This window comes from Camellia sinensis, chromosome 5, assembly GCF_055761805.1.
Source record: "Camellia sinensis isolate YWXY chromosome 5, ASM5576180v1, whole genome shotgun sequence".
In the NCBI taxonomy this organism is placed as follows: Eukaryota; Viridiplantae; Streptophyta; class Magnoliopsida; order Ericales; family Theaceae; genus Camellia; species Camellia sinensis.
This window is the reverse complement of record NC_138965.1, coordinates 23,288,458-23,299,194: the sequence shown is the minus strand read 5'-3', so window position 1 is coordinate 23,299,194 and position 10,737 is coordinate 23,288,458. Positions and strand designations below refer to the sequence as shown.

Sequence of the window (10,737 nt, the reverse complement as noted above, 5' to 3'; positions counted from 1 at the left end):
CAAGTTAAGATTAAATCGTAGGATAGGAATTAGAGCCTAATTCGCATTAATAAATTTTAGCGTAATTGAGATCATAATATGATGAGATTAATTTAATTTGAGTGAAGTTGAATTTAATTTAATTTGCCCCTTAAGTGTAAGTCTTGAAAATTAGAAGCTCATTACATCCCCTTAGACCTATTTTATAATCAACAAAGAAGAGAGTGGGTGCTTGGTGTTGAGCTAGAGACAATACACGCAGCGAGAGAGAGAGAGAGAGAGAGAGAGAGAGAGAGAGAGAGAGAGAGAATAGGAGAGCTTTGTACATTTGAACTCTAGAAGAAAAGAAAGAGAAAGGAAAAGAGGTGCTTGAGAAAACTTTGTAACTATACTCTAATCTTCACAATTCACTTAGTAAAGGTAAGAATTCTCTGCTCTAATCTTATGAAGTCGAAGAATTATGCTCATAACTTATGGAATTCAAATTAAACAAGATGAATTTGGGGTTTACGTGAAAGGATGTGTGAATGTTATAGGTAGATAATACATGCATGTATTGGTAAGGAAAAATTGATCAACTTCACTTCATATGGTTACATGCATGGCATAATTTCATGGAAATTTGGTTGCATTCATTTAAATTCTTCCATGGTTCTTTAATTGAGAGGGACCTCCAAGGAAGTTTGAATTTTAGAGCTTACACTTGCATAGTTTATACATTTACATAACAAAGTGAGGATTTGATTTCTCCATGACAATTTGAGGTGAATTACCATGAGAATTGAGCTTAAATAGATGAATTCCATGCATGCAAGCATATATTATAGCATTTTGAGTTTGAATTTCACATAAGTCTCACATGCATGTGTCTATCGTGCCTTTATCTTGAGAATTTGTCTTGTTTAATACCATTTCATACCAATTAATCATGTTTTGGAAACCTTCAAGTCCAGATAAAGCATGCATGTTATGTTTTCAAAGAATTAAATGTTGTTTTGCACAATTGGCAAGCTTTTGGACCTCGATTTTGCGAAATGGTTTTGAATTTGATGTTTTCCAAATTTATATATGTTTTCTCAAGTTTTGGGGCCAAAGAGTTGCATTTTGAGACTTTGAATTTGAGTTTGAAGCTTGGGAGTGCAATTTGGAAATTCCAGAACTCTACACCTCCGCTCGAGTGATAGATCCTGTGCTCGAGTGACCACCTTTGTTTCAGCATCTGTGCTCGAGCGACAAGAAGTCAGCTCAAGCGTAAAATACATGCTCCCAGAAGATTACACGTTTTATAGACCGCTCGAGCGACAAAAGTTACGCTTGAGCGAGGACCTGAGTCTTACGCTCGAGCGAGCGTTGAGCGATCATCGAGCGAAAAAATTGCACAACCAGTATTTTTGCAGATCGCTCGAGCAAGAGAAGGTGCACTCAAGCGACCACTCACATTTCTGTATGTTCACTCAAGTGAAGGAAGTTGCGCTCTATCGAGACCCCTGTTTTCAACAAGTTTTGTCAAATGTGTGTTCAAGTGCATTTTGGCATCTTCATTGCATCCTAGGTATTCCGAAGTGAAGATTAAAACATCATAATGAGGATAAGATATAAAAACACACCAAGATAAGAAATGATTAAGTTAATGATTCCGGGTGTGTAATTTAGTACGTGTTCGTTCTATAACTGTGTAGGTCACGCGCCTCAAGACATCTCTGTTTGCTTTGGAGCCAACTGTGAGTAACAATGTTGTAAAGTTATGTTTAATTACAATTATTTTCTGAATGATTAACTATACTGCTTTCTGAAATGACATTATTTACTGAATGAATGTTTGTCTTATTTTATGAACTGTACTTGTAGTATCCATAGCAACTGACTGTTACTGCTATTGTTACAGAGATCTCTGTTAGTTCTAATTTTTGGAATTACTGTTTACTGTTTAATTGACTGTTCGGTCTTTTAAGACCTACTGTACTGTTCTGCAATTGGATGTACCACGTATGACTGCTATGCTTTCTAAATGACTGATATGACATGAAATATGAGATATTGATCGAATAAATGATCTATTAATGTAATTGACTAATTTAAATACTGAAAGGGCATTCATTCTCAACCCTTTTACACATTTGTTATTCACTAGGTTTTAACTCATTGGATATATATATATGTATGTAGGTGATTAAGCACCAAATCGGTCTTAGCGGCGCCGACCTGAACCCTATTTTGTCAAGCAAACTACCGTGCCTCACTGCGAGGTTTCAAACCGTTATGTGTTAAGGTTTTTGGGTATTTCAGTTTGCCCATCTGAAAATGTGATCTATTTTATAGAGTTTTTGTTTAAGACTTTTGTGTTAACCGTTATGTTTTAGGGATTTAATCCCTAACTATGGACTATGTAAATATCTATATATATATATATATAAAGGTTGTTTAACCATTTAAGTCATCACAGCTCTATGGACGTTTTGTTTTAATATTTATAGGCTTCCGTCGACCTCTCTTATTGTATAAATGTTACTACTGTTAAGCAGGCCTTGGGTAATCACGGATTACTGGCCGGTTACGATCCTAAACTCTTAGGGGCGGGTTTGAGTCGTGACAAAGAGATAAGGGCACCTATAAAAGGAGAGAGAAAAAGAGAGTTGTGTAGAGAGGAAAAGAGAAAATGAGGCTGTGTTTGTTGGAATTTTGGAAACTTAATTCTACACGTTGGTTTGAGTATTGTGTTTTGTTATAATTTTCAAACATTGATTCCACACTCACTTTTGAAAACATGTTTACCCGGTCATTGTCCTAGATGTCCCCCCGGACGTCCAGCCGGTTAACCGGAACAATGTTTGTTTTGTTTTTTTGTTTTTTTTTTAGCACCTACTATTTTTATACTTTAAATAAATAATATTTTCAGATTTTTTTTAATTTTTTTTTATGAGTTTTGAATAGAATTTTAGATTGTATTTTTGGTTATGAGTTGTAAATTTTTTAATCAAATATCACATGTCTCATCAAAAATTTCAAACTCAATTCAAAACTCATAATCAAATAAAAATTTCACACTCAAATCATAATTCCAAAACTCACAAATTCAAAATACAACTCTATTTTCAAATCATAATTCTAAAATTCTACCAAACGCTGCTTGAGTGTTTTAGAAAGAGCCAAGGGCACCAATTAACAGAAATGGGCTTCTGTTGCGACTTTAGGTTAGAGTAGACTATTGCGAGATTATGGGACCTTCTCCCGAGTTTTTTTTTTTTTGAGATAATCTTGATAGTTGGTATTGGCCCCGTTTGGTGTAACTGTTAAAACATATTATAGATTATTACTTTAATCAGAAGCTGTTAATCTGTTTGTTATAGTTGTTGGATTATAGATTTAAGTTGCTGGATAGTTTTTGTTAAATAAGCTGTGAAGTAGCTTTTTCAATTAACTTTTATTTTTTGTTATTCACTACTTGTCTACATTTCTCATAAAAAATAATAATAATAATCTATAATCCATTTGAGTCTTTTTCTATTTTTTTAAAAATAAAAAATAAAAAAATCTAAAAGTATAACCATAAATTAACATGTTTACAGCAGAAGTTGATAATCAGAAACAAGGGATGAACAGTTTCTCAGAATCAATTTTTTTGAGTTAAAATAAGTTAAAATCAGAAACTATTTGAAATAAGTTTAACCAAACCGTTCAAAATAACTTTTCTAAAGTTAGAAGCTATAAATTAGCTCAAAACAGCCCAAACAAACATCTTCATTATAAGATTCGGTAAATATATTATTTATAAAAAAAAATTAAATTAATTGAATATTTATAATTTTAAAATCAACTTTTAATTATTTTTAAAAAAAATCAAAATTATATTAACCGTTTATATTTTAAAAAATAAATCTACTTTTGTTACGAAATTATAAATGTCTAATCAATTTAACTTCTTATATATATATATATATATATAAATAATCTATCTAATAAGTCCTATAATATAAATAATTCTGATTTAACCAACAAAAAAAAAAAAACTCAAGCGGAGGGAGAAAATCAGAGTTGTTTGGAAAGAGATGGGGGCACCCAAAAGAGGAGAGAGAAAATAAGAGAAGTTTAAAGGAATAAGAGCACATTAAAGAGGGAGAAAGAAAATGTGTCTGTTTTAGAAAGAGGAGTGGTGTCACCTACAAGAGGAGAGAGAAAATAAGAGTTGTTTAGAGAGAGAAAATGAGAGTATTTTAGAAAGAGGCGGGGCGGGGCTGGACTTATTTAGGTTTATTTTGAAAAGATGGTTAAAAATTAATTTTTAAATTTTTTCTAAACAAATGTATAAAAGGTATGAGAGATAATGTGACTCAAAATAAATTAAAAATTAAAAGATAACTTTTAACTATCTTTCTAAAATAAGCCATTATCTGTAAGTTCAAATCTCATATTTTAATGAATTTTTTGAATTTTGATCCGTTAATGAATTGGTACGGATTAAGCCTATTTAAAAAATTAAAATCATATCCCACACATAAACTCAAATCATATAAGTCAAAATCAAATAAAATTAGGTTACATATTTTTTATTACACTTATATTATCAAACTCTACATATTTTTTTAATATTTTTATTAATTAGTTATTTTTTATTGCTTACTTTCTAACATAACTCAAGTATTTTGATTTTTTTTTATTTACCTTTTTACATCTTATATAATAAAAAAATAATAAAGTACTATATAATACTTACAAGTAGAGGGAAAAAAATTGAAAGAAAAAATGTAAAACTTTAAATATGAAAATAAAATGCATCAAATTAACCATTAGACCAAATAAAATCAAATTAAACATTAGATTTACTTATGTGGACTCTTACAAGTTGAGCTTATGTGTAGGCTTGGATTATAAATTTTTATCTAAAATCCTAAATTATTTTTCATAAGCTAAAACAGACTGAGCATTACGGGCTAATTGAACAAGCGAGACGAGTTGAACCGCGAATCATTTTGGAACCCTTGGGCACCTACAAGAGGAGAGAGAAAATGTGTTTTATTTTTGTATTTACAATTTTTTTATGAAACTGACTTTTTGGATAAACGACATTTATTGTGAGACATTTAAAATAGACAGTTCAGGTCATCAATGCAAGTCCGGATTAAAATCAACCAAAAGGATATAAAGAAACTAGTGTAACCCGTGCTATGCACAAAACTTTATAAATTTAAAAAAAAAAAAAAAAATCATAGGTTAAAGTAATTTAATATTTTATTTTATGATATACATGAAATTTATAAATTAACCATACAAAACGAAAAATAAATAAATAAACATATTTTAGAAGGAAAGTTTAGAACATTTGGAGCTAAAAATAACCATAAAAAATGAAAAATAAATAAATAAACATAAAAAAGGCTTTCAAAATTTCAAAGCATGGATTAACCATTACGGCACCATAACAAGCCATTACGCACATGACCTTCAGTCTAGTTATGGTGGCCTGTAGCAGGATCACAGCCTACCAAATCCATTATATTGACGGCCATTGTTTTTAGAACACTAGAAGGAACAAAGTACGAACAAAGGGATAAATTGGAATTCTAACCCACAATTTGGAAGCCCAACTAATGTGATTAGGGGTTGGTACAAGCAAAATACGTTGGCCATGAATCATGATCAATGTGATTTTTTCCTTTTTTCTTTTCCTCGCCTTCTGGCCATCGAACCTTAAGCAAGACCAAATGAAAAAGAAAATTATTACTAAATAAGATCAAAATAGCCGAATACACCTTAATTTTAATAGATATATTAGGCGACAAAATAGTTTATGAAAAACAACTTTTCAAGTTTAAGTGAGCTAAAATAGACAATTAATTTTCAATTAAACAAAACTGAAATGAATCTTTCAATTCAATTTAAAATATGCGTAAAATAAAGCAAGCACACAACTACGAGAGAGACCAGTTTTAACATGAAAAACCCAAACCTATCAAACCCATTAAAAAAAATCAAGTAACACTCAACGCAAATATCATACCCACTCATGTCACATAAACATCCCAGTAGTCCAATCTTCAACCTGTGTCCACCAATCTTTAAGCTTACATCCCAATCTTTAAGAGCAACCACAAACGTGATCTAAATCTATGTGAATGCAAACCTAATATCCAATAGATGTAGCAAACTCAACCCTTGTAAACACTCAAAAATACAAATAAGATCATATATGGACTATAAAGCTCTCTTAGATCACCCAAAGCTCAGTGATAATAGTGGCCAACCTAATACAATGAAAACTAGGTCTCAATATATACACAAGGAAAACCCAAGTGAACAAAGAAACCAGAAAAAGAAAGTATTCATTCTCCAAATCACAATCTGAGACAAAAACATGTGAATGTGTTCAAATGAATAACCTAAGCATAAGAACAAACAACTCCCTTGTATTTGGATGAACAACCCCCTGGAATTAGTTTTTCAAAACTGTTTCATGCATACGAACGAAGTGCCACAAGTTTGAACACACCGTGTACTATTTCAAAAAATTAGTTTTTCACTAAAAACATGAGTGTAAGGATCAAAAACAAAGACTATGGGTTCCAAAGGTCAAGCCCATGGTCAAAAACTAAAATATAACCCAACCTAAAAATATAACAAAGATAAAATCTAAACAATCTGCTAATGCAATTCATGATTTTTCCTTTACTTATCAAGTCATAGGCCCTGTTTGGTAGAGCTGTGAGAAAGTGCTTATAGCTTATGCCTAAACAGCTTATAGCTTATAACTATGAACATAAGCTGATTTCTGACTTATAAATTAAGCATCTCCAGCCCCACTCAAAGAATAAGCTGATTTCTGACTTCCAAAAAGCTATAAGTTATAACTATAAGCTAAACCAAACACATCAAAATAGTTTAAATTAAGCTGAAAGCTGAAATAAGCTGCTTTTAAGTTCTGCCAAACAGACACATTGTACTTTAAATCGTCACTTTAGCTTAGAGTCTCTATGCAGAATCTTCAAGTACTTTTAATACTCATGGAATCAAAACTAAAACATAAAAAGCACAAACTCAATGGAATGAAGTTGCCAACACTATAAAAATGACCAATAGATACAACTCATTTTTCTGAACAATATATGGTATACCTCCTGTCTCTCTTTCAATATGTCAACATATTCAATTGTCAACTAATCTCAAAGAACATAATCTTTTAGACATCCTCAAGAATCAAGAAGTCTTTAAAAGAAAGTTCCTTACACAATTCTCACTACAACTACATAAAATAGAGTATACGACAATAAATATTTAGGGCATATTTGGTGTCGTTGTTTTCTTTGTTTTCCAGAAATAAATGTACTGAGAAGTACAGAAACACCCATAATTTTCATATCATATCATATCATTTCATTTCATTTTATATATTTTTTTTTTGCGAAAACAATTTTTTGGTGTTTTCTAAAAAGTGGATAGTTTTAAAAAAAAAAATTCCCAAAAACAATTTTTGGAGACAATTCACCAAACAAGTTTACGTGTTTTCCGAAAACAGAAAACAAAAACGATACCATATAGGCTTATGATCTAAGAAATAAGTTTCTCACCACAATTTAATACAAGTAGACTATGCAGTAAACATTTATGAAAGAGATGACTACTTCTAAGCTAGCATTAACATTTCTAGATATTAAAGATGGAATTGTTGTAAGTCATATTAGCGCACCTGAGCACAAAATCTTTGAGGGTACTACAGAGACCAAACATTTGTACACAAAGTTTATCGTTCAGTGCCAATAATACCCTTCCAAGAAGTATGTGGTTTCCTATGCAACAATTTACCTTGCCGAAAGGAATATAAACATGTTTATGATATAATGCCCTAGAAATAAAACTGCATAAGAAGTTCACTGAACTGTTCTTTGAAATGCACCAATTCAATTTTGGAACCTTCAATTAATAGCATCGAACAATTTTCATAGAATGAAGTGAGCATACTCACTGATGGAATTATACTGATGGAATCAATAATTCTACTTTATATTTATTATTATAAAAAAGGTCATACTCTGAGAGAGGTAGCAGGTAGACAGCTCTACCCCCACCTTTTTTTATGGGGAGGTTGATTCCCATGACTCAAACCCATGCCACAAGACTAGGGACAGAAACATACAAAAATGTGATGGTGCCAATAAAAAATTATACATACATCCCATGACATCTTATATATGATTATATATACAAGAATCATACACTTTACCATGCCCAGGAAGTAAGGAACCAAATTATTTCAGGTTAAATAATACACATACCTATAGACGTGCACTAAGTATCTGCAAAAGATACAAGTGCTCCCAACAAATAAAGCGATAAAAGTAGGATTACCTTGTTAAGAAGAGAAAATGCACTTCGGACTGGGTAGTGATCATCCATGAAGCCCACTGTACAAAGGCCATTTCTGTTGTACGAATGTACTTTGTATTCTGTCACCCAGAAAATAAAAGAGTTCTAATTTAACCAATCCAAAATGCAAATTGAAATATCGGCAAAATGTAAAAACAATTTAGCAAGTAGAACAAAATTCTGAGCATGAGTTTCACTAATCTGCTTTTGAAAAACAAGTACTACCTCATTAAATAGTTGGAAAGTACAACGCTTCAAAGCCTTAGTTTATAAATTTCTCAAGAAATCTTACCAGCATATTGTCTCCTGATAGTTGAGCATATATATTAATGCTATTCCCAAAAAGCAGCCACAAGAGTGACTCAGTCACTCTTGGAATTTTTGAAATCAAACTAGCTAAGCTTGAAGAACCCACACTTTAACATGATACTAAACAAATCTCTTCTCCCTTATCACACTTTAAGAACCAAGTGTCTCTATAGCTCACCAATCAAAATTTACAGGTGATTGGGAGCTACAATCAAATCCAAAATTTCCATTAACATGTCATTTTCATATATATATATATATATATATTTTATAGACTTCACACCATTTCAATTTATATTAAAATCGTTACTAAAACGAACTATTAGCCAAACAACACAACATCCAAAAGTTTCTTTTCCTAGTTTGTGCAAAGTCTCCTCATTCAAATCAGGCTCTTCCAAAGTCCAAACCAAATTTTCACCCAATTCGACATGGGTTCAATATTCATTAGAAAAGCCAATGTCCCAATTTTTTCAACAAAATTGTGCTCACTTTTGTAAGTTCAGAACCTAATTTCCTAACAAAACAATTTCTCAGGGCCAGATCAAGCTTCAAAGCCCAAATCAAATACAACCAAATGACCAACAATTGCTAAGAACTCAAATACAAAACAAATAGTTCGTGCAATTTCCTCACCAAAATACTAAATTTTGTAAATTCACAGCGCAACTTCCTAACAAATTTTTTATTTTTCAGGGGGCGGGGGGCTTCAAAATCCAAACCAAATCCCCAATTCACCAACTTAGCAAAATTACACAGCAAAACTGTAATACAAAACCAGAACTTCAACCCATTTCTTAACCAAAATAGTACTAAAATTCGTGAATTCAGAGCCTAATTTCTCAACCAAAAAAAAAAGAATTTCCCAAAATGGATCAAGCTTCGAACCCCAAACCCAAACCCAAATCGAAACTTCCACTAAATTACCGAAATTACACGAGTTCATCCGACAATTTCAACAATAAGCAATGATACAAAACAACATTCACCTAATCGATCGCTCATTATTAATTAATTCAGGAAAATAAAAGCCAAACAATCAATTCAAAATGTTCAAATGCCGAAAATTGAAGATTGTGAGGTCCACAACAACCGAGATTCGATTTGAGAGAGAGAGAGAGAGAGAGAGAGAGAGAGAGAGAAATGGGACCTTCGTGTTGAACAGATTGACGTTGGCCGGGTGGGGTCCGTTTTCCGACGGTCCGACCCACGAAGAAGATGAGTTCCCTGACGCTCGGCCTCCGGAAGTACCCAAAACGGGTCACGTCCGACGCGTTTGCCTGCCAGTATCGTTGGATCGGATCCTTCCGGGTTGCATTTCAACACCAACAACGCCGCGATCTTCATCTCTCTCCTCTCGCTATTTTTTCTCTCTAAAAATGGAAAACTGGTTTCGATGATTCCCAGTATCTCCAATGGCAAAAACGAAGAGGGGTTGTATTAGCCGTTAGCGACGGTTGAGATGCTTTCTCGTGTAATGGGAGGTGTCTTTCCACCGTTACAATCAACCAGGTGTCACACGTAGGATGTGCCACTTTAGCAGCCCTGGTATGTGCAGGACGTAATACAAAAGAAGCAATGTTAGAGTCACCGAATAACTTACCAAACACTAACATGGGTATGAATTTATGTGATTGTTTGGTAATATTTTTGATAAATTTCTTGATGTCTCTAGTATTTTTTTAATACAATTTGATTGAGGGAAAGATTATTGTACACACCTCTCAAATTGTGTATATCATATATACTTTATAATTAAATAATAAAATTATATAATTTTATATTTTTTGAGTCATAATTGTAAAAGAATAAAATGTAGGCCCAAATTCAAAAGTAATTAGGCAAAATGGCCCAAAGGAAAAGGCCCAAATATATTACTAAGGGGCCTATTAGAAAAAACTGGCAGAACAATAGCACGTGACTAAGCACATGAGGAGTAAGATCTTCTTCTAAAAGGAGATTAGCAGAATGCTAGAGGATCGTCAAATTCATCTTCATCTTGCAATGGAGTTATCAAGCAACAAATACAAAGATATAAGTCAGGCCTATTAAAAGACACAATCGTTCGATCGGCTTGATTAGATGAACATAACA

The 10,737-nt window shown here is 32.4% G+C and overlaps 1 non-coding gene across 2 annotated transcripts; it reads right to left on the bottom strand.

Moving 5' to 3' along the window:
- Positions 1-4,736: 4,736 nt before the first annotated feature.
- Positions 4,737-10,244, bottom strand: LOC114287255 (uncharacterized). 2 transcript variants are annotated; one of them, XR_014329235.1, is made up of 4 exons: positions 9,794-10,232; positions 8,317-8,414; positions 5,543-5,663; positions 4,737-4,963 (listed from the first exon to the last, which is right to left on the bottom strand). It is a non-coding gene; the product is annotated as an uncharacterized LOC114287255 (transcript). The 2 variants fall into 2 exon arrangements; XR_014329234.1 differs by lacking the exon at positions 4,737-4,963 and having other exon boundaries at positions 5,310-5,663; positions 9,794-10,244.
- Between the last annotated feature and the right edge of the window lie 493 nt (positions 10,245-10,737).